Source organism: Coloeus monedula (assembly GCF_965178545.1).
Source record: "Coloeus monedula genome assembly, chromosome: 3".
In the NCBI taxonomy this organism is placed as follows: Eukaryota; Metazoa; Chordata; class Aves; order Passeriformes; family Corvidae; genus Coloeus; species Coloeus monedula.
Window position 1 is genome coordinate 20,756,800 of NC_138783.1, and position 23,034 is coordinate 20,779,833.

The following is a 23,034-nucleotide window of genomic DNA, read 5'->3' on the forward strand; positions in this document are numbered from 1 at the left end:
CATGACAAAATAGTTCCTCGTCCTTCTGGCTTGCATTCATCTTGCTGCCACACTTTCTTCTGCATGTGCACCCAAGCTGTGAATAGTTGTGAAGTGCATTAACTGTGCCACTGTCAGGTCCTCCAGAACCACTTTGCTTCTAAACACACACGGGATCATTTGCAGTCACTTAAAAGCAACCCGGTGAACAAAAACAGAAGAATGCCTCTCTACCTCAAGTTCTTCAGTGGAACTTTCTCTTTTAACTTGTACATCCTATTGAAATTAATTATCCAGATCGTTTTCACTGTCACCTCCCACCTTATATGCTCGGGTCTTATGATGAAGATAAAACAGGACATGGATCTCTACAACAACTGTTTTAAAGATAAGCCTATCAAAAGGTGACAATTGCCTTTTTTCAAATGGTTTGTTACAGAAACAGAGCACCTGAAATGCAAAGAACTTTAAGACACATTTCTGCTATAAAATTTCTCTATATTTGTGGATAATCTTTGGTTCTGAGACTTTGAAACAGGCATATCTTTTTTTAGAGCATTCTGTGATTTTATATTCCATAGTAGCATCACATTTCTGACACCTAGCAAAACCTGCAAAGCAGAAAAAATAAATATATGCAGACACGCACCTATATGATAAATGCATACACACAGAGGCACACACATGGACCTTGAATTTCAACAGTTTTCTAAACAGAGGACTAAAGCTGATGATGGAGCTAAATCTGTGAACAGCCTGCATGTTCCCAAAATCACAGTATTTGAGGGCTCACAGCAAATGCAATAATTTGTCATATATGAGGAAATAACAAAACCAAGATCAGAAATCAGTGCACCTTGGAATGTACAAAACCAGATGGTTTTTCCCACGCAGACAAAATGTGAAAATATTTTTGTTTTAAATAAGTAAACTAATCTCTCTTGGAGCTATTCAGAACACAGCAGTTGTGGACTGAATGAGAAAGACCATGTTTTAAAAACACACATTAGTCAGGCAGCAACTTGCCTTCAGCATCAATTATTTGGCCTCAGAATCACCTGTACTTATTTTCTAGTCCTATTTTTTCCTTCGATTCTTGAGATTTATAAACCAGAATCCTGGATTAGCTCTATAACATATCAGATTTGTAATTAAATAATGGGTCTGAGGTTGGAGCACCTCCTTAATCAAAATCCTGCCAGAACCAAACAGCAGCTTTCTCATACCAAGTCTAAATCATAGCTAAAGGCTCAAATGCCAAGTTGCTTTGTGAATCAAGCAAATGCCCATACTGTCCAAGGAAAATGAGACTGAGGAAGAAATTTTTGCAGTTTTTGCAAAACAAAGCTTTTGCTTTGGTTCAAATGTTTAAAAATTCTAGTGTAAGTTAAAAGAATTTTGCATTATTTTCAAGTCTTTTTACAATAATCTCTTTCACAGAATAAAAAAGCAAAACAGTCTGAGAAAGACAAGTTAAGTTTCCACAAAAGGAAGCCACATCAAAATCATTAGACTTGAATCTGAAAGACTTCAAATTTTGACCAGCACACTACAATGGGCATCTGATGTTTAAGATCATAAAATATTTATATGGAAGCAATCTATAATGTGCTTATGAATTGATATTAAATAATAGTTCTAAACCCTGCTGAACGTCAAAAGGCTGAAAACCTACATCTTCTTCCAAAATTCACAGCTCAGTATTTTTTGCAAACCTTATTACTGTAGTGAGAAATAAATCTATATGTTGGGTAAATAATAGAAGCCTTATAGCCATGCAGAGCTCTTGAATCAATAAAACCAGGTGTGTTTAGAGAGAAAGGCACTAGCACAGGTCCATCTGGAGCTTCATCTCAGAGCCTCAGATAGGCAAAACTCCAGCTGAGATGGTTTTTCCCCCTGCCTAATGACTAGGGAAATTTAATTGGTGTACCATACTGCCAGTAAGCTGTTAAAAAAAAAAAAATCTACATTTTAACACTTCAAAACATTCCTAATAAACTTTTAAACTTTGTACCTTAGTATATATATATGCCTTCATTTTTACAACCAATCGTTGGATGCACTGAGGTATTTTTTAATCTAGTCAGAAATGAAACTAAGTTAACTGCATATTTTCAGTGTAAGAAGAGAACGAGTGATCAAGTGAAGACTACACCTTTATGAAATATTTCCAAGAGATTTATATGAGGATGCACAAGGAGGATGAGGATGCACTCTTCTTTCAAGGAGACAGACTACTGGAAAAATACAATTATTAAAGTATAAATAAATCTAAACAACTATCTGTTGAACAAGCCAGAGATCTTGACTTACTAGGTCTATTTAAATTTATTCACTTGTGAGTGTTGAGGTCATGGAGTGGATTGTTTAGCTGCTATTCTGTGCTAAATAACAGATTTATTCTAGTGTTTCCTAGCTCCACTAGGGAAATAATATTCTTCGAACGTGGTATCTTCCCCCTACACTGTTCCATATTATTTTCATTATAGCTCTGCTTAGTGATGGAAAAGTTGAATTTTAGTCTAAGTATTGCCAGAACACTTGCTTTGCAGTCCCACAAAAGCAGCTTCAACACTATATTTATATCTCTCTTTCAGACATTTATTTTAACAACCTAAGAAAATGCTAGCATTTTTCAAATCATGCTAATCATATCATACAATAAAACTACATAACTATGTGTCTGAGAGATAAACTAAAAAATTTAAGTCTCTGTTTGAAATTATGTTTCCAAATGCATGGTTCACAGATACCTCAATAAAGTGTGAAACCACAAATCAGCTTTAAGTTCCACATATAGAAATGCACAAAATGACATCTCCTGAGCCTCACAGAAAAGACTCATTTCTATTCTATTCTTCCAACCTGCATGAACTAGCCAGTGTTTCCCACAGGACATTTGTGCAGATACAAAGCACAGAGTTCTGCCAGTGAAAGCAGATTTGCCAGAAAAACGGGTCTTAAGGAAGTGATTTATGGTCAAGGCCTTGGACCTGAATTAAACAATTTGGAACACATTATCCTCTCACTTTCACACTCTTCATATTGTCTACTGCATCAGAAAAACTTTGACATCAGCAAGATACCTGAGAAAAAAAGAAAAGAAATTCAGTATAAAATTTGGAGACTATTGCAGTGAGTGGCCTGAAAAGATCCTTTTAGCTCAAATGTGGATGTTCTTGACAAATCAAGATCTCCTTTTAATCACTAAAATTCACATCATTTGACTTGTTGCACTCTGCTTTTCTTTAATCTTGTGGTTTAGAGTTAAATTCTTTAGTGCAATTTCAGTGGATTCAACTGAAATGCCAAGAATATAAACTAGCTGAAAACATTGATAAATTCTCTATTGAGGTCCCTGCATTTCTGACTCACATCATAAAACTAAAAAAAAAGTCACGTTGGCTTTTCTACTTCTTACTTCAGCTACAAAATGTTATAAACAAACTGATTAGAAAGCAAGAGCCGTCAGATAACCACCAGCTGTGCTACATTCACTTGCAGACTGGCAAGCACATCTAGAAGTATTTATAATGAACACAACTACAGTGTTTAAGATACTGTCTAATTAATCCAACAGTGAGGAAAAAATGGCACGATTTAGCTCTATTGCAGCTGGTTTGCATCGTGTTTCTCTTTCGCTTTTAGTGGAGACATTGCAATTTGACAATCACTGAGAGTAAAGCAAGTCTGGGATCATCTTGGACTGAAACACAAAAGTAACAGCTGTGCCATGTCCCCTGCACAGGGAGTGTACAAAGACTGTCCCTAAAACCTGGAACTAAGGGACCGTTCCCAAGCTTAAATACATGCTCCACACATGCACATTCAGTCTACAGTTTTCCTTCTCAGACCACTGATCATTATGGGGGTTCCATCAGCTTGCAAATTTACAGAAACTATCAAATCATCTGCTATAGGCCCCTGAAGTGTTATCACATTCTACTGGCCTTCAGTTGCCTCTAACCATGGTCTGGATTCAAACACACTGATCTAGTGATGAGGTGCTCTTAATCCTATTGCCTGACCCCGGAGCCCTGCAATCACATGGGCAGATGAAGATCTAAATGAGTATCATTCTACTTAATTACTCTTTTTATGCTTTTGAAGAGAGCAATATAAATATAAATCTTCAGTAAAATAATGCTTGATGTCACTAACAAGCAGATTATACTGCAGCCATCTGTTTGCAGCTTGAAAAGGTACCAGTAAAATACGACTTCCCTGACAAAAAGCAGCAAGAGTTTATGCCATCATGATTGTTTCAATTTCCTCACTTTCAGAAACAACAATTAAGCAGTAAGGTTGTAGAATAATGCTGCAGTAGAGTACAACCTTATCCAACCCTTGAAAGTTAAACAAATTTGCAGTAAATAATGCTGCTAATATCTTGGTCAAATAAGGTGTGCAATACCAGAGATTTCATAAACTGTGAAATCAAAGAGATTCTGTTCTCAGACCTATATTTAAAAAGAAAAACTATTTCTATTGTGAAATAGAAGAGACTCACTTATGGCTATTTCTTTCATCATATTTCAAGTCTGTGTTGTAGCCATTTGGGAGTTGAAAAAAGGTTTGAAGTAATATTTGAGCCAACCTGTAAAACAAGCCTGAGGGGTACTGCTTAAGATCTAGGTGAAAGAAAACAAAGCATCGTGCACTGGTAAAACCATTCTTTGATCGAGAATATGCAAGCAGGGCCAGCATTCCTATCTTCTGCAGCTCTTAAGGTTTTCCCCCACAGTCCACAAGGCAATTATAGTAACAATGTCAATTTGGACAGTATCAGTTCATCGGCTTAACCAGAAACTCGATTTCAGATCCCTACGATCTTCATTGAAGAATATATTGCCATTATTATTACTTTAAAAATCAACAAAGGTGGTGCAATTTCCATGTCCAGTCAGCTTTGTGACTGGAAACAATGTAATTTCCAATCAACAAACTCCTGTCATTCAGTGGCAGTGGAGCCAGATAAGAAGTCCTGCTTATCAAAATTTTCCTCCATCAATGCAACGATTGTGGGAACAGGCTGACTGACACCACAAGTTGGATAACATTGTCTCCTTCAAGCAACTGATTGTTTCCCTCCTTAAAGCAACATGAGTGGGTTTGACATACATTGATAGCCTCCACATTGCACAGGGTTTATAACCGTCCTCCCCTAGCATTAATAGTGCGAGTCTGGCCTTTAGGTAAAGGCTAAGTTGCAAAAGTCAATCACAGCTGGATGCTAACACCTTCATGTTTTCATCAGCCATTCCCTGCATACTCCTTCCCCAACAAACTACCATTGAGATTTCCTCGTGAGGTTACATTTGTCTGACAGGTGATAAAGTAAGAATTTTCTTTTAAAAGTAATGAATACTGTGATATTAACCAATATTTTAGTAAGTTCTAGTTGGCTGACATGGTGGGCACTTACCCAAATCCCCTGTAGCTGTTGAGTCAGCTGTACTCCATCTATCCCGTGCTCCTGCATGTGATCAACTGTTCAACTCCTCTGCCCTGCAGAACTTTTTTACAAAATACTCTGAGCCTGTGGATGGAGGAAAAGAGATACTCATTATGAAAATTCTTTTTAAAATAGGCCTGGATTTCAGATGGGAAAATTTGACAGGTCTCAGAATACTTTACAAGCCTGTTCATCATCAGAATGAAACCTGAGTAGGTTCTTTATGGTTCTTTCAATCCTCTGCCTGTTTTTTTCTTGCAGGCTTTTGATCTGCTTCTCTTCACTTGTATGAAGATCTCCAGAGGACCATGTGGGGCAAACAATCAACCTGGAGAAATTATTCTGTCATCAGCTTGTTGAGGGAAAACCTTGTCTGCTTAAAAAGAGGGGTGGGAGGAAGGAGAGAGATGGAAGCATTGAGATAGGATCAGTAACTAAACTGCAAGGTTATCAATGTACCGTTGTGTGTTGTAAGAAGTGTCTATTTTTTTTTTTTTTCAACTCTGGGCTAAACTCATAGTACTAAACAAAACAAAAGCAAAAAGAGTGACATTTCACACTGTGATGAAAATGTGATATAGGGGTGTCATCATGAATACAGGTGTCAACAGAATGATAATTACCAAGAGGACATGAATGCACACAAAGCCAAGTGCACACAAAAGCAAAGATCAAACTGCTAGAAACTAAGCCTGCTTCATAATATCTACTCCTCTATTTCTGGGATTTGGAAGGGGGTGTTTAACTCCTGTTTCTGGCATTAGACTTTTTTCCGCCTTCTGCCCCCTCCCTTCAGTTTATATTGTAGCCATCTATGGCTGGAAGCTTTTGTTACACCTTTGGCAGGGAAAACAGTAGTTTGTAGGCTTTTGCATCATAGAGATAGCTTTGAGGTGCCTGGATTTGTTGGAATGTAGGACAGTTTTTAGAAGAGAAGAGCCCTGCCTCTGCTGTGCCTTCACTTTGGGCAGCTCCTCTTAAACATCAAACTGCTGCAGAGCACACTATTGTACATTGATGGCAACCCAGGCAGGCCCCACAGAGCAGACATGGCAGAACCAGCACTGACATGATGCACTGACTCTCCTCATCCTCCTGTGTCAGGGCAATGTCTGAGGAAAGCAGATTTTCCTCTTAACACTGAAGCCTCTCACAAGTCCAAACTGAAATTTCTCAATGTAATATCAGTTTCACAGACAAGTGCATTTAAAGAACAGTCTAACCCTGAGTAGGTTTCCAAAATTAGAATTTCTGTTTATGTTGGTTTATTATTTAAGACATGTCTAATACCAAAAGTCATCCCTTGCTGTTTGGTCTTCAGATGAGATTACTGAAAACATCAAATCATCATAAGTCACGGTGCAATTTCTGTTTCCACTGACAGCAACCACAGCTTCTGCAACATCTGGGTTTCCTCCCTCTGCAGGAGTATGTACACAATGAAATCCTGACAGCTGTCATCCCACCTTTCCATTGCTGCAGACTGTTTTTCAACAAATAAAGGAGACAAAGCACAATACTGTAGGACAGGTCCTTATAATGTGAGACTTACTCAGGAAGCTGGTCACCAGAAGCTGTGCATGAAGGAGTGGTGGCTGTGCACTTCTGGGACACACAGCTCTCCCCAAAAGCTGCAGGAGCAGCTTGGCTGAGAAGAGCACACTTCTACCTGCCCACAAGTGTGAGCAGAAGTGGGTTTAAAGCTGGCTGGGCAGCACAGCCCCCAGCAGCTGCATTATCTTCATCCTGGGAGGTCACAACATGCACCCCCATGAAAAGCATTGCGGACAAGCGCCTCTCACCTTATCCTTCTCAGGGAAACAGTGATTACTCTAGATGTTCCCAACCCCAAGCAACTTTCACCATCTGGAAGGGCAGCAGTTTTCCCCTCAATCTATTAAAACCCCACAGACAAGGTGAAAAACAGTCCAACATGTTCCATCAGTAATTAACTGCTCTTATTTATAGGAAGCAATCAATCAACATATCTCTGTTCTTAGTAAAAGCAGGCCCTTCACTGCTATAACACTGTACCTATAAGTGACCTGAAGGATATAGCACAGGCCCTCAAATATCCAAGTTTCTTTTTCAAGTCCTTTGTCGAGAATTCAGTAATTCCACTGTTATATAATGAGTTATCTCTCTATTTTTGCATTTAAAATAAAAAGAAATTCCTGAATTCTTTGACAGGGAAAAAAAAAAAAAAAACAAACCTGACTATTTCACCACTAACCCTTGAGAGAATGTGCCACCAAATATTTGATTCTCTAATCTAAGAGCATATTCATCAGGAAAACTATTTTCACCCTGTATAACATTCAATAGTTTTGTAAGTTTTCAGTATGATTTCAAACAGCTATTTTGGCCAGAACAAATGTAAGACCACAGTTCTGTGAATAGATCACAATAAGCTTTCTAAATGTACCCATTATGAGTAAGAGACATCTTGCACATTTCTGAATTAAAAATCTGTCTCCATCCCACAAATCCCTCTGCCCATCTCAATCATAATTTATGTAGAATTTGAAATCAGACAAGCTGATTCTTCTAAACCATAATTTTAGAGGAGATTTGGATGCAGTTTGATTACTAATTTTATCAATTAACTTCTAAGGAAATTGCTCTTTTCATATAAAAAGATATAACACTTAAGCAAAAACATTTGGTTTTCCCTCTTCTCCAGGACTTAGAAAGCCCCCACACCTTGCTACCCATATTTAAATACCTGTGAGGAAACAGAGAAACTGCAAGAGAATAGAAAAACTCAATAGAAGAGAACAAATTTCAAATAAAAGGTCATGTCCAAAGATTATTAACCAGTCCACATGCAAGCCAAATTCTACTGCCGATTGGCCCATAATATAACTACATATTTTGCCAGATTTGCATTTCTCTTCATAAAAATAAGATAGATAATATAATCCTTTATTATTAACCAGAAAAAAAAAAAAAATCCTGGGTTTTATCACAAGTATCTTCTTACAGAGAGCTCTGGAATGATCTCAAACTTATTTTTACCAGAGACCATATCAGAACTTCACTGTTAATGTGAAATTCTACAAACCTCAGCTAGATTGCCAGCTTTAAGCACAGAGGCTATTTCAAAACAAAATATTCATCAATTTCTTAAGTCATATGAAATTCTCATGCTCATTTTAAAAGTGAAATGCTTTACTCTATGAAGAAGGATTTGGGTTTTTTAGAAATGAACTCTGAAGGTACACAGTGATTGTCAGAGCGCTCATGAAATGAGTTCTGAAGCCTAAATGACTTCTAATGGAACAATTCAGCCAAAGCACATCTCCATTGTTTAGGAACAATGGAGGAAGTTTTTCACACAATTAGATAAGTAATTTTTCAAGTCATATGCTTTTTGTAGAATATCAAATGTTTAAAATATGTCATTAAAAAAAAAAAAGGATCGTTAAAAGAACAAACTCAGCTGTCAAAACACAAACAAGCAAATCTTTCTGACAAAAAAACCTGTCAAAATTTGGCATATTTTTGGGACATATATCAGTCTATATAGGCTCATATTTGAGAGTATTCTCATGGATTTCTTCCCTAGACATCATCATCATCCACATACAGCTATTATGTCCCCTGTTACATACCTCTTTTGCAATCAGGCCTACATTAGTACACTCAGTTCTTCTGACAATTAAATTTTGGAAGCCTCCAAACAGCCCCCCACTCGTTCTCCAGTTGCTTTGTGTTTCTCATAGCTATATTCATGTACATTTAAACCTCACAGACCCTTGCTTTTCTAGGCATATCTCAGTATTAAGTCCACATTAAGCCCCTTGATATAAGCAATTCACATTACTACCCAGGTTTCTTTTCTAAAAGATCAGATTTAATTCAGAACCCAGCTAAACTAGATTAACAACTTGTTTAATTCTTACTATACCTAATCAATGTGCGCTGTAGCCACAAGGAAAAAAAAAATTTAAATCAATACTGCATGAGAGATTCCTCCCTTGCTATAATCAAATATACTCACACAAACACATGGCTTAAACATTGTCATGGCTGTTTACATTATCGGCATCTAGAGAAAGTGCACACCAGTTTTAACTGAACAGTATTCAACCTCAAAATCATCTAGTTCACTATCTTGCCAAAGCAATTGTAATTTAAATCTCTCTAATGCAAACTATTAGCAGAACAGGGAGTACAAGTGAGAAAAATGATCATGAAATTATACTTGCACTGAAACATCACAGAACCCAAATCCAGTTCAGGCAAAGTTTTACCGACGGCAAAAACGTGGCCTTAACAGATTGTGAATAACCCTGGCACCAGTTTCATTTGGGTACAGACTACAGAACGGGGATAGACAAATCCCTGTTAGTTTTACTAGCACACAACAACATACATCAAAAGACCAACATGTTTCAGTATTAGCAGAGGTAAATGTGAATTAGAAATGGCTGTGGTTACAAATTGGGGATTGGAATAAAAAAATACACGCTTCTCTGGATTTATGAAAACCTGCCTGCTCCGTGGTAACAAATACATATTCCCTATGCCCTAGAACAGCATTAAAACCAGCTCATTTCTTTATTAAGAATTCCTCTTTATTTCACAACTCTGCTTTTTAATTTTAGATTTTTAAGCCCCTACTGGCAGAATCTACATCTGATGTACATCAACACCACAGATGACCTCAGTTCACCTGTGGGTGTTTTGAAAATGAGTTTTCATGTTGACAATTACAGACTTGACAGCCCAGTGTGAAAATAAATCTGGAATTCAACTTCCTCTTGGATTATACAGAAAATGTTTATTTTGTCCCAAATCTAAAAAACCAAAAAAAAAAATCACCATGTTACCACTTGCTCTCTTATCTCCAGTCATAGAGAGTTACACCTTTCACGCACAAGATGCAAGTTTGTTTTTAAGGCTACAATTTCCAAATATGCACACTCCTTGGTAGCATTAGATGAATCCTACACACTGCACAATTGTATGTAATAATTGCACCCTCCTTTATGAACACATTTCCACCTCCCAGCCAAACCCACAGTCTCTATTCCTGTCCTAGATTATACTTAATTTCTCAGTAGTTAAAGCATTTTTCTCTTCTGCAGAGGCCCTCTCATCCCTCAGATGAGAAAGAGAGGGTGTTTTTGACCTGAAAGGAACATTCACCTTGTTCTCTTGCTTTACAGCATAGCTTTTTTCCTTGTCTCACTCTGCCATTAGCTTCTTCAACTAAATGCAGATCTCACCAGCCTTTCTTTAGCAACGGGAAATAAGTGTCCCATTAAGTACTTAGAGGAGTGGACAGATTCTCCCATTCAGCTGGTTCCCTACACACTTGCTAGTGCTGAACAGCAAATCTTCTATTTCTGAGAAAGGGCTATCACAGAGAGGTCATTTTCCTCTAAGTGGTTTCCTTATTTCATCTGTTCTCAAGTTTAGTGTTAAGTTGCTGAAAGATCACCTCATTCATATGATTGGGAGCCTGTTTGCCTCCAGAGTGTAGGGTGAATGAGGCAATAATTATTTGTCAGAAAAATACAGGTAGTTTAGAGCTTGCATTGCAAAGAAATATGCCTGAATTTGTCATTATTCCAGGGACGAATCCTGAGACCTTTATTTCCTTTTCAGAGAGTCAGGCTCTGCTCACAATGGTGAAAAATTACATGAGGATAGTCCTAGCTGCTGCTCCTGCTCAGGGAGAGCCCAAAGTGAGCTGGGGCAAAGGGGCTGCCTGACTAAGCACTGCTGCAGACCATGTGTGCTCCCACAGCCCGGGGCTTCTCCAAGCGGGAAAGCAATCACCAAGTAAGGTAGGATGAGAGTTTAATGTACTTTATTACACCAGTGAAGTTCCCCAAGCCAAATGGTTTCCCCCACCTCCTTTGGTGTAAGTGGGGCTTTCAGCTTTAGAGCCTGGTTTACATTACACAAGAAGCTTCTTTGGGGAGTCTCGTACTTTTGGGGCCAGGGGGGGTTAGGCTACTTTTTTTTCAAGAAAAAAAAAAAAGCAAGTGCAGCATTAGTGGAATAATTGCAATTTCCCATGTTTAGTCAATTCATGGACAGATTTCTAAGACCACTTTCCATGAGATTTTTCCCAGTCAAATACAATCACTGTTACAGTTGTTAGGACAATTTTCTATAATTTAATGCAAGATTAAAACTTCAAAACAATAAGACCATTAAATGTCAGGAAACGCTAATAAAGAACTGAAAAGAGTGACAGAGATCAGAAAGACTTTTTCCACAGAAGAGTCTTGACCCATTCCTCCTAGGCTGCACCTGCTCTCAGAATACAAAAGCAGTAAACTGCCCCTAGGAAGAAAAAAAGCTTACTACACAGCCTCTACGAACTGCATTTAAGGTGCATGTTCATTATTTTGCAGAAGGAATGTTGAGCAGGATCAATATGCCATCAAGATAAAAGAAGAGCATAAATTGTCCTGAGAGCTGGTCAGAATTTTCTTTACTGTCAGACAGGGAATTAAAAACAGGGCAGGAGGCATATTAAAACTGTGCTTTTATAAGCTTAATCAGTAGGCTGGAAAATGAGTTTCACAAAGAGATAATGAGCTCCCAAATCATAAATTTGCCAAGGGTGCATCGATTTTCACTCATCTTCAGATCATTTACGAGCACCCAGCACAAGAACACCTTTCTGCCCCAGGCTCCCACCAAGCAGAGGCATGTGCCAGAACAGCTCTCCCAGTGCAAGGAGGAGTTACCAGTTTAGTTGTCCTAAAAAGGACAGGAATTTGGATCGACTCAAGATGCATATTTCATGGTCATTATCAAAGCTGAGAATGAAAGCATTGCTGTGCCCTGTTGAATACATATTTACTTCCCCTCTTGGGCATCCTCACAGATATAGCAAAGAGCTAATCCTAACAAGTTGATGACAAAATCAGTTGTGCTGTCATCACTGTGGCTTTACCAACCCCACAATCTGTGTTCTCATCCCACTCCATCCCCAGAATTATTAGGGCATTTACCCAGTACACAGGAGAATAGACTGAATGTCCCTCCTCAGTTCCACCTTGGGGAACACTCCATTGGGTCAAAGGATAAATTTACACCCGGGTTAATGGCAACAGGTTTTGTCCCCACTAAGTCATACTGAACTGGTTATATGAAGACTCTAATGTCAATTACAGCAAATGAGAGAATAATCCACTTTAGCATATGCTCTAGATCAGTGCCTAAAGCACTGTCCTGAGAAACAAAGTTGAAATAAAGCACTCAGACTAGAGAGACATTAAACCTAGGTCTTGTACATCTTAGTCAAGCAGCCAGAAGACTTGATTAACTGAGAGAAGTTACTGCAGAGGCAGCTTTCTACCATGGCAACCAAAATTTTTTACAAATAACATCACAAGAGTGATAACATGGTGTTTTCATTCAAGTTGACATTTAATTTCTTCTTTTAAGGCAACACACAAAAGCCATATACATATCTACATTCTTGCTACCATGAGTCAGGCTTGTTTTCCTCTCCCACCCATCCACATCCTCTCCACCAATCCACAATTATCCTATGCTAAAAGAGCTCACTGGATTTTTTTCAGGAGAAAGGTTGGAATCTGAGGGAAAAGTCTTGTCATCTGACTCCTCAATGCATTATGTTCTTTTAATTCCTCTATAATTTGTATTTAGAGTTAACACCTATCTGTACAAAATTCAATGTTAACTCCTCACTTTTTTCACCCTCTAGTGCTCCCATTTTATTTGATTGCACCCTGCTCTTGTCAGGGATTTAGACTGACTGGGTATTAACTGTCTGTTACATCACTTCTTTGCTGTGTAGCAGGCAAAATTTTCTCTTGTAAGGAGTTATCTTCATCCCTTGGTTGGATTCCAAGGGAGCTATTTGTTTGTCAGGGGAAAGATCAATAAAAAAATGTTGTTTATCTTCAGGAGCTATTTATCTTCTGCTAGAGAGTAGAGTAATTAAAAAATGGTATAGTTTGGGGGAAGTGAATAGGTTGCTGAGTTGTTTTTTTCTGTTTAATCTGGTGTTGCACTTCAAAATCCATTTCGCTCTAGCAAAAGGCACAGAACTACAAGGGGGAGGAGCACACCAATCTTCTGACATATCCTTTCTCTTTTCCATTCTGTCACACCTCTGAACAAGTTAGACATTCCCTAAGTTATCATTTCAGTGGATAATGAGGATTAAGGTCCCTTACCTTAGCAGTCAGGCAAATAAGATCGGGGGGAGGCAGAGGGGGGGGCAGGGAAGGAACCTCTTACTCTCTCTCTTTGATTGTTGGAACACGCATCTTTAATAGCACAGTTTAATCTCACACTGCAGAAACAACCTACCCCACATTCTTCATTGAGAGAACACAAAGCTGATGCTTCCTTCCCTTGTTCATTAGCTGAACATGCCCCACCCCATCACCAGACCTTAGCAGATGTGTCTGAACTGGTAAGACTAATCCCCACTTTGAACTGCCCTTCTCTGCAATACTCTGAACTTCTTTACTGTGCAGTGGCCGAGCACTGAGCAGGTTGCCCAGAGAGGCTGTGGAGTCTCCCTCACTGGAGATATTCCAGACCTCTCTGGATACAATCCTGTGCCCTGTGCTCTGGGATGACCCTGCCTGAGCAGGGAGGTTGGACCAGGTAACCCATTGCAGTCCCTTCCAACCTTGCCCAGTCTGTGATTTTTTCCCATCTTTGCTGTTACATTACAAGGCTCTGCAAGGCAACATCTCAGAACTGAAAATGAAAACATACTGGTAGTTCAGCATTACACACCTTAATTTTTATCTTCCTCCGTGCAAAACCCGTGCAAAGAGCTACAAAGTTTAAGCTCTAAACTTCATATTCATTTCCTAGGGAAAACATAGAAGAAATGAATGCTTGCAGATCTTCATTAGTTTGTACACTATGGAAAGATACTGTAGGCTAAATATCAGAATTGCTTATTAAGTTCCATAGCAACAGATCAAAGTATATGTTAGTACACTAAATGAAAACACTGCAAAAAAATCCAAAAAACATTGTGATTAAATATATGTTAAAATAATCCATAAAATCAAAAAGTGAGGAAAATATAACCTCAAGAATTACAGCTCCACTTGATCTATTTCTTTCCTTACTATTAAGTCCACTGCATTATTTATTCATTCAAGTGCTTTAATCAAGATAACCACTCACAAGTCATTTGATTTAAAAGTACTGTTACTGCTAAACACAGCAGTTACAGATCACAGCAATTTGCAGCCCATGGTTATGTGTGGCAGCACAAAAAGCTTGCTGTACTGAGGACACACTGCATGGCTACAGCCAAGAAAGACATTCTGGGGTGTAAAAGGAGATTTTTATTTTTCTTTGATAGAGAAATACTGTTGTGAGAGACAGCCCTCCCCCATTTGCTCAGCCCACAGACCCACACTTACCACACCAAGCATGGTTTGAAGGTTTTTCCCCACAAGATGAGACAGTGTGTAACTTCAGCACGTTTCAAGCATACAGCTCTACCCATGGGAGGCAGGCTACAGCAGCAGGGGACCCCAAGCATTTTTTAAAATCTATCCAAGAAACAGGTAAATACCCAGCACATTTACATGGACAAAACACGCTCTGTTGTGCCTACACAACTTGCACAAGTGCTGTCAGGCTTTTGAGTGCAGAGCAGCAGTGGCTGAAACAATGCAGGGATAGCCACAGACTCTCATATTTGTTACCAGCTACACAAGGACAATAATTCTTCCCAAAACATGGTCTTTTAGACAAAGCCATGTTCAATAGATGTTTTATTTCTTTTTCTATGTATTCTCACACTGCAGCTGGAGAGTCTCCTGTACTTTATTGTGTATAAAGCTACTTACTCTTTTCTCTACACTTTTTTGAGCAGTGAAAAAAAAATCGGATTAAAAGGACCAAAACATTAGCATGTTGGTCGTTGAAAACATCTCAAGTAAAATGTTAAATAAATCATTAAAAGAGCATCAGAGTTTGGGGTTTTTTTAGCTTGATACATCTGAAAGTTTTTTTTCAGAAGCTGAATTTCACAGAACATTTGGAACTGCATTTCCATTTCAAATCGGGGTGCTGGAGAAATAAAGAGATCATTTTCCTAAAATAAGTGTTGGGAAGTTCTCCTGTGAAATGGAGAAATCCATTTCTCAGCCAGCTGGCTCCATTAGATCTCCTTCTGAAATCAAACCACTAGGAGATACAAAAACTTTTAAGTAACATAAAAAGGAATACATTGAACACTCCAGCTAAATTGGAACACAGACTGTTTTAAAATTAGAACAGAGAAAAGAACACATGAATAACAATGGGTCACAAAACAGAGAAGAAACAAGAACTTTAGCAAAACTATTCCTGAATAAAATACAAATCACAGCTTCAAGAGCATCCTTGGAGCAATGGAGAGTTGCAGACCTACAATTAACTTAAAAGAAATACTGGAGAAAACTAGCAAGCTCATATCAGGTTGCAGACCTGCAGAAAATGAAGATCACGTTTTAAAAATCTGCCTAACACACACACCCTACGTATGTAATAAATCTTTTTACACTTAAAAAGTTATTCTTCCCTCAACAGGACCCATGTACAACCTCAGACAATCACATCTGAGGGAGAGAATCAATTTTTTGATGTCAAAGTAGATGGAAGATCGTGGCAACAATACCAATAGTAAAAAAAATGGAACCCAAGTAAAGTAGATGAAAACTCTTGCAAAAATAATCTACAACTGTAACCACTAACAATTATAATAATCTTTAAAAAGATGCATCAGGATGTTATCTTGTATCTGTTTTAAAGCAGTATATCCACAGACCACAACTGTACTTGTAGCTTATAGCTTAAGCTAGCACGTAGGAAGGGAGATCATAAACAAAGCCTACTGTTTTCACACTTTTTCTACAGAGCCCACATCGTTTTCAGCTTTACTTCCAAACAAAAGTAACTACTATTGCTTTTTGTAACTACTATTGCTTTTTATTATTCTGTGCAAGAAGCTGCTCTCTTGAGATGAAAGCATGCTACTTGCAAGACAAATACATTTGGGAAAACAATTGTGCTTTGGAGAGTTTACTGTCTAGTTTAATGCCAAACACTATAAGTGGGAATAAAAATAATATATGGAAAGAATATACAACATAATGCACAAGTTAAAAAAAGCCCACACTTAAATTCATTTTTCTTAAATAAATAACATTTTCAATTCTCTTTCAGCTTTGTATTTCTATTTTCTTTCAGCTAAAGCGCTGCTTAAACAACTTTAACTAGATAAAGCACTCTCTATAAAATCCATTGATTATTATATATTGTTTCTATTGTAATAATCCTACATTTGTGCCAGAGACTGCATAAACACCAAGATGATAGCATCTGTCCCAAAAGCTTAGTAATTATATTTGCAGTACACAAGAACACAGGGATACAGACAGGACAGCCAGTGAAGCAATGAGACCCCACCCAGCAGCATGAGGAGTTGAGGGCCTTGGGCCCTTCTCTTGGAGCAGCAGGGGAAATAAACCAGATAAATTCCTTCCCCAGCCCCTCCCTCCCAGCCTTTCCATGCTCTTTCCTGTCACGTTGAAGCATCTCTTCTGGGAATGGAAGAGAAATGACTTAGACCATGAGGATTCCAGCCAAGATGTGTTCAGGCCTTAACAGGGAGGGGAACAGGTAGATTTAGAGAAATTTGCTAGGATTTCTTACCTGGCATGAGAGGAAACAAAATGATGAAGATACTCTTTTAAGTTTTAAGCAGGAGATATCACTGATTACAGGGAGAAGGGAACATTACCAGTACTGAATGAGGAAGGAGCTGTAACATCGGAGGCCACTAAGCACCTTACGGAGAGCACAGACAGAGGTCAGTGCAGAAGAATGCAGCACCAAGTCAACAAAGAAACAGGCAACACTGACACAGCCAGCTCAAACCATACTTTCACATCCTCGAGGAGTACAAGCAGAGCATGGATACACCCAGCAAGCCAACAGACAATGATGCAGAGCCCCCATCTCTGCAACAAGACACAGATTGTAATGACAAGAGCAGTCTCATCTGCTTGCACAACACAAAAGAGCAGCAGTACTTAGGCACTGCCTAGAGATAATCACATTAACACAGATCAATACACTGGGTATGCATACCAATGTTGGAAAGTAATTATTTCCAGAATTCACTTACTTCTACTTATACCCACATTGTTTCTATGCACACAGTAAACTGTAGCATTTCACTAGTTTATTTCAAAAATCTACATTAACATTACCAGACAAGGATCTCAGCTTGTAAATAACTCAAATGCTCATATTGGGCTAAAATAAGGTTCCATAATGCCATTATTTAAAAAATACTATGAACTGTGAGCAAGAGAAGAACAAAACTGACTGAGCATAAATACCTGGGTCAGATTTATAATCCATACCTTTGCAAGGACAGATGACCTTGAGTGCAGGTTCTTTTACAGTAGAGATGCTTGTTCTAGGGATATAAAACATCATTCAATTAATGATGTGGACAGACTTAGCTTTTAATAAGTTTCATCTGAGTTCATTTATTGACTTAAATTAGCATGGTAAATTTATGAAGAAGTATGGGACCTATAGGAGTAACAATTAGGTCACACAATTTTCCCGTGCCCTAAAGAAAAAGGTTATCGACCAACACAACAATTCAGGTCACTTAAGTTTTCTATCAAAATATTTATATTAGGAAAAATTTAGGCAGAGACCTAGTTGAGACTTCAGCCTATTTTTATGCATGTGTGTTCTTAATATCCTAGTAAATAGTTGATGAAGAAGATTTAGTGGCTCTACTAAATTAGGGTGTCTTATATTTACATGATTATTTTATCACCTGTACCTTTAAGTTATTTATCTGGGAGAAAAATTACCTCAGCTTAGATCCAGATTAAGGCCTCTTTAAGTAGGAATACAGTAGGCTGGAAGTGCCTATAAGTCTTGCGTACATCAGGACAGAAGGATAAGCATTTGGCAGCAAGCATAGAGGGCAAAAAAATGTATATAATCTACAAGCAGCACTGGTACAGAGAAGCTAGCAACATAACCAAGTACTTTGAAAAGAAGGAAGGAGGGAGGTAATGCGGTATAGGCTGTTAAACCAGATTGTAACTACTTTCCTCAAAATTCACATTTCCCAACAATTTCCATATTTAGCACCTTAGCTTTGGTCACTGCCACAAGCATCTCCCTTCTTCCACAAGAGAACACAAAACAAAGGATCCAGATAGGAATCAAGCTGAGTTGTTTGCAGAACTCACGTGGTTTGTATGCTTCCCTGATACACAAAAGCTTGTTGTACCACTGACTTCCATCAATTTAGTTTCCCATTTTACTGCAATACATTATGTAGCTATTCTTCTCTTCTCCATTCAGGAGATGCATACAGGAGACTTCACTGAAGGGTGAGATGTTGCCTTAATGTGGGTAACATGAATAAAATTTGCACAATTCCTCCCTAATTTTAAAGTTGTCACAGAAAAAAAAAAGGTCCCACTGATGCCTTAGGTTTTAACTTTCATATTTTTCAAATCCTGTACTCCCTAGTGTGTATCTCTGAAGTTCCTTGTAGCCTGTTAACTTCTGCTCTCTAATGCTAGGTAGACATTACAAAGCTTCTGTAGGCCTGCTCTCCAAGGACACCCAGACCGTCCTAGGCCCAAAATGTGTAAACCAAAGCCTCTAAAGGGGGAGCAAGCTTGGGGAAACCACATCATTAACTGAAGCTTTAATTGGAGAATTAACCCTGATATGCAAATGAACCAAACCTATAAAAGTGTGAAGAACCCGTGACCTGTTTTCCACCTTGGGGTCTGTCTTGAGAGTAGCCTCTGGCTCCCCAGGGTGCACCTTTGAAGGCCCTTCAAATAAATACCTACCTTTATTCCCTTATTCTTGTCTAGTCTCTGTTTTTAGGTGGCCTCTCAAGGCATCACCACCAGCCGAAACATTTTGCAAGATCATAGCTTCTCTACACTTTCAAATGGCTGAACTCCAAACCATTCCCAGCCTTATTCCAGCACCTCTGAAACAGTCCTGCAGCATGATGACCCCAAACCAAACCACTGGTTCCACTGTCTCTACAGCCAAGCTTTCACACAGCCACCTTCTTTCCTCCTGTCACAAAGGAAAACATTGCATATGCTTCATGGTTTTTTACACGTAGAACTGTTGCAAATACCTTTCTGGATGGCCTGGCTGGTACCCACATTCACTATATTACACTAACATCTCACTACAAATCTTTCATACCAGCAGCATGTTTCAGGTTTGTAAAGTAGCATTCAGTAGTTGAAATCCCAGATTTTTCAAGTGCTGCATGTCTGTCAAAAGAAATGGCACATGTACCACGTTCCAGACCCTGCTGTGCAGAAAACCACAGTTATTATACTACTAAAGGTCTTGGGCCATCATGGCATTGTTTCATTGTGCTCTGCAAGCAAGACGTCAAAGAGATATTTTCTGTCACAAGCTACCAGAAATACCAACATTAATTCCCCCATAGAGGGGATAAACAACCAGACAAATCAAACCCTGGGGTTTCCAGGGCCTGACTCCTCAAGAAAGCACTGACAAAGACACACAGTGTCTTCAGAAACCTGAGTGTGGGGCAGCAGCAAAGAGCCAGCTGCTCACCAGGGCAAGGCAAGCCAGTAGCCCTGGTGGCCCTCAGCACCAGGTCCCAGGGTCTGGGGACAAGAGGCAGACCTTGGTCATGGGGTTCATCAATGCCCCCTGACAAGACAAAAAGGAACCAGATCCAAGGTCCCTCTGGGAGCCACAGGCAGGACCACACATAGCTCTCTCCCAGACTCTGCTGTGAGCCAGGCAGCAATGCCACCCTCCTCACCCAGCCAAGCAGAGGTGGGGCTGGGCTGTCACAGGTGGGGCAGGGTGATTTTCCTCCCACAGATCTGGACCTTCCTTTTCAGGAACATCCAAGGAAATGAGATTGGCTTCCCACTGCCTTTCACTGCAGCTGCTACCCATGCCTCCCTGAAAGGCAGCAGGCCTCACATGCCCTTGATGCATGGCTGGCTGCTCATGCATGGGAGATACAGGAGCCTGCCATCCCATGGACTGAGCACAGCACAGCAGCTGGTCTGCTCCCAGACTTAAGATGCTTATTTCTCTCATCAAGAAAATACATAAAGATGTACCTCTGAGACAGTGACTAATGTTTGGTTTTATCAATCATCCAAAAGTCAATTTTAAGAATTAGCTACTCTTAATTTATTTTGATTTCTTAAGCCAGATTACTAAATAATCAGAAATATTCTTACTTGTCATGTATACACCAGAAGGATATAAACACATCAATGTCATGGACTCCTTGTTATGCTGACTAATTATCCTAGTTACCAGCCTCCAGATGAATATTCTACTCCATCATCCATTCATTTTCAGCTGCAAAATACCTGTGCCAGGGCCCTGGAAATGTACTCACAGGAACCAGTTAAACAGGGACATTGTACCATGTCTGTGTAAAGTGTTCTTGCTGAGGCATCTCCTTGCTGGAGTTGTCACTAAACACCTCCAGGAAAAACAAATACCAGTGAAGCAAAGGCACAGTAGAGGGAAAACACCACCAGCAAAAATATCTCATATGAAAACTGGTATTGTTCCAAACCCTGCAAAGTACCAAAGTGTAGAACCATCTAGGCAGTGGTAGAGAGAAAAAACGACCAGCATCAGATTTTACAAGTGCCAAAAGCAAAGTTCTGAGTTCTCTGTATCATGCTCCATAGCATGAACTCAGTTACTGGTATCTCCACCACAATTCGAAATGTTTGTATGTTCCCTCTCTAGGCTGCAATTCAGTCTCAGAACAGCATAAAGCTGACTTCTAACTTCAAATCAGTATGGAAAGCCAGAGGAACCCCTGTAAAGCTCTAGTCTGAGCTTTTGCACAACAGAACAGAAAGCCTCCTCTGCTCTTTCTATTTCAGGTTCTATCTCCTACTTGAACAACGGTTGGGTTTCTTTTATTTTGTAATCTTAGTGCTGGCAGAGAAAAATTAAACAGTAATCAGAGCTTTGGATCAAAGGCCAAAAGTGGGTTTGATCTATGCATTCCCTATCGCATTCAGGAATTTATTCACCTTATATAAATGGCACAAGTACAGAAACAAATGCCCTTACTTTCATACAATCTTTCACAATCAGCTTTGAGAACTAGAGTCCCCTTAAATTGCTATCCCAAACAGTACAATATTCAAACAAATACTCCAGTGATCAAAATCAAATTTGTAATTAGATGAACACTAATGAACACACAATGCTTAGTCGTACATTATTAGTGGGGTAAGGCACACAACACTTAGTCATACCTCATTAGTGCTTAATTATTTCTCTGGTTTAAGTTCCAAATCAGCAGAGAAGCTGAGTGTGGCCAAAGATAGAAATGGTAGAACACAGCACATTTGACCAGAAAAAATAACTCTGTTTTGAAGGGACTGAACATGACACTGGCCCCCAGAAAAAAAACAAAATAAATAAAATCAGTTGGCATCAATTAAGATGGAGACAGGAGCATACTATGTAAAGCAGTGGGAGAAAATTTTTTATTTCAAGGCAAAAGTTAGTCTAACAAAGCTCAGACTCTAGCAATAAGTACAAATTCTGTTTGGAACAGCTTTCCTTTGTGAAAGGGAGAGGCTTAAGCAGGAATGTCTCCCTACAGTTTTTGCTTCTGCCCCTAGAATCTGACACTAATTCAGAAGCATTATAGGAGAATTTAATGCATAGCCTTATTTAAATTTACTCTGTAAACCACAGAATTACATTTTCAACAGCTGAGAAACTGATTATAAAATTGATTGGTCTTTACTGCAAGAGAACATTGTCTGCTGGATCTAGCAGCACTCACTTATTCAAAATATTTTTCAGGCACCAGCTCTATAGAAGAGATAAGTGTTCAGACACATACAAAAAAAGGGAAATAATTACAAAAGGAAAGCAAAATTCATGTTCTTAGAGATCAAAAAGACAAGATGAAAAAAACTGATTAAAAAAAATTGTAGTCCATTATAAAATACCAAGACATTTGAGGCTCAGATAACCTAAATATATTATGAACAAATACCCTGAATTTTGATACACTTTATCTAGAAATAGGATTGGGAAAATTAACAAGAAAAATCTTACTGCATTTGTTCTTGTTTAAATTCCATTAACTTCTAGGAACAACTGTGCTTGCAAGCAGGCAGAATACTTGAAAAAGATAAGCTTACAAAATACAAAGAAAAGCCCTGCCAAGCCCCAAAATTAATTCTGTAAGCCCAAAAGCAGTTGTCAACACATGCCTAATTTATAATGCTATACTATTTTTTCATTTGTAAAATTGTACTTAAAAGACTTCCATATGATAGAAATACTGCAATTTGCACTAGTAGCCTCACAAGAGAGGGCAGATATTTAATTCAATTTTCCTAAAACAGGATCTTCCAAACACCATTAGAGTCGTGCACACAATACCACATGTGCAATGAACAGCAGCAACTCCAGACACAATTCTGACAGCTGCATTAGCTAGAAGGATACTATTATCTTCAATTTAAAGTTCTTGGATAAGAATCACCACATTTTCCAGCAGCTATTTTGAAGGCCAAGTT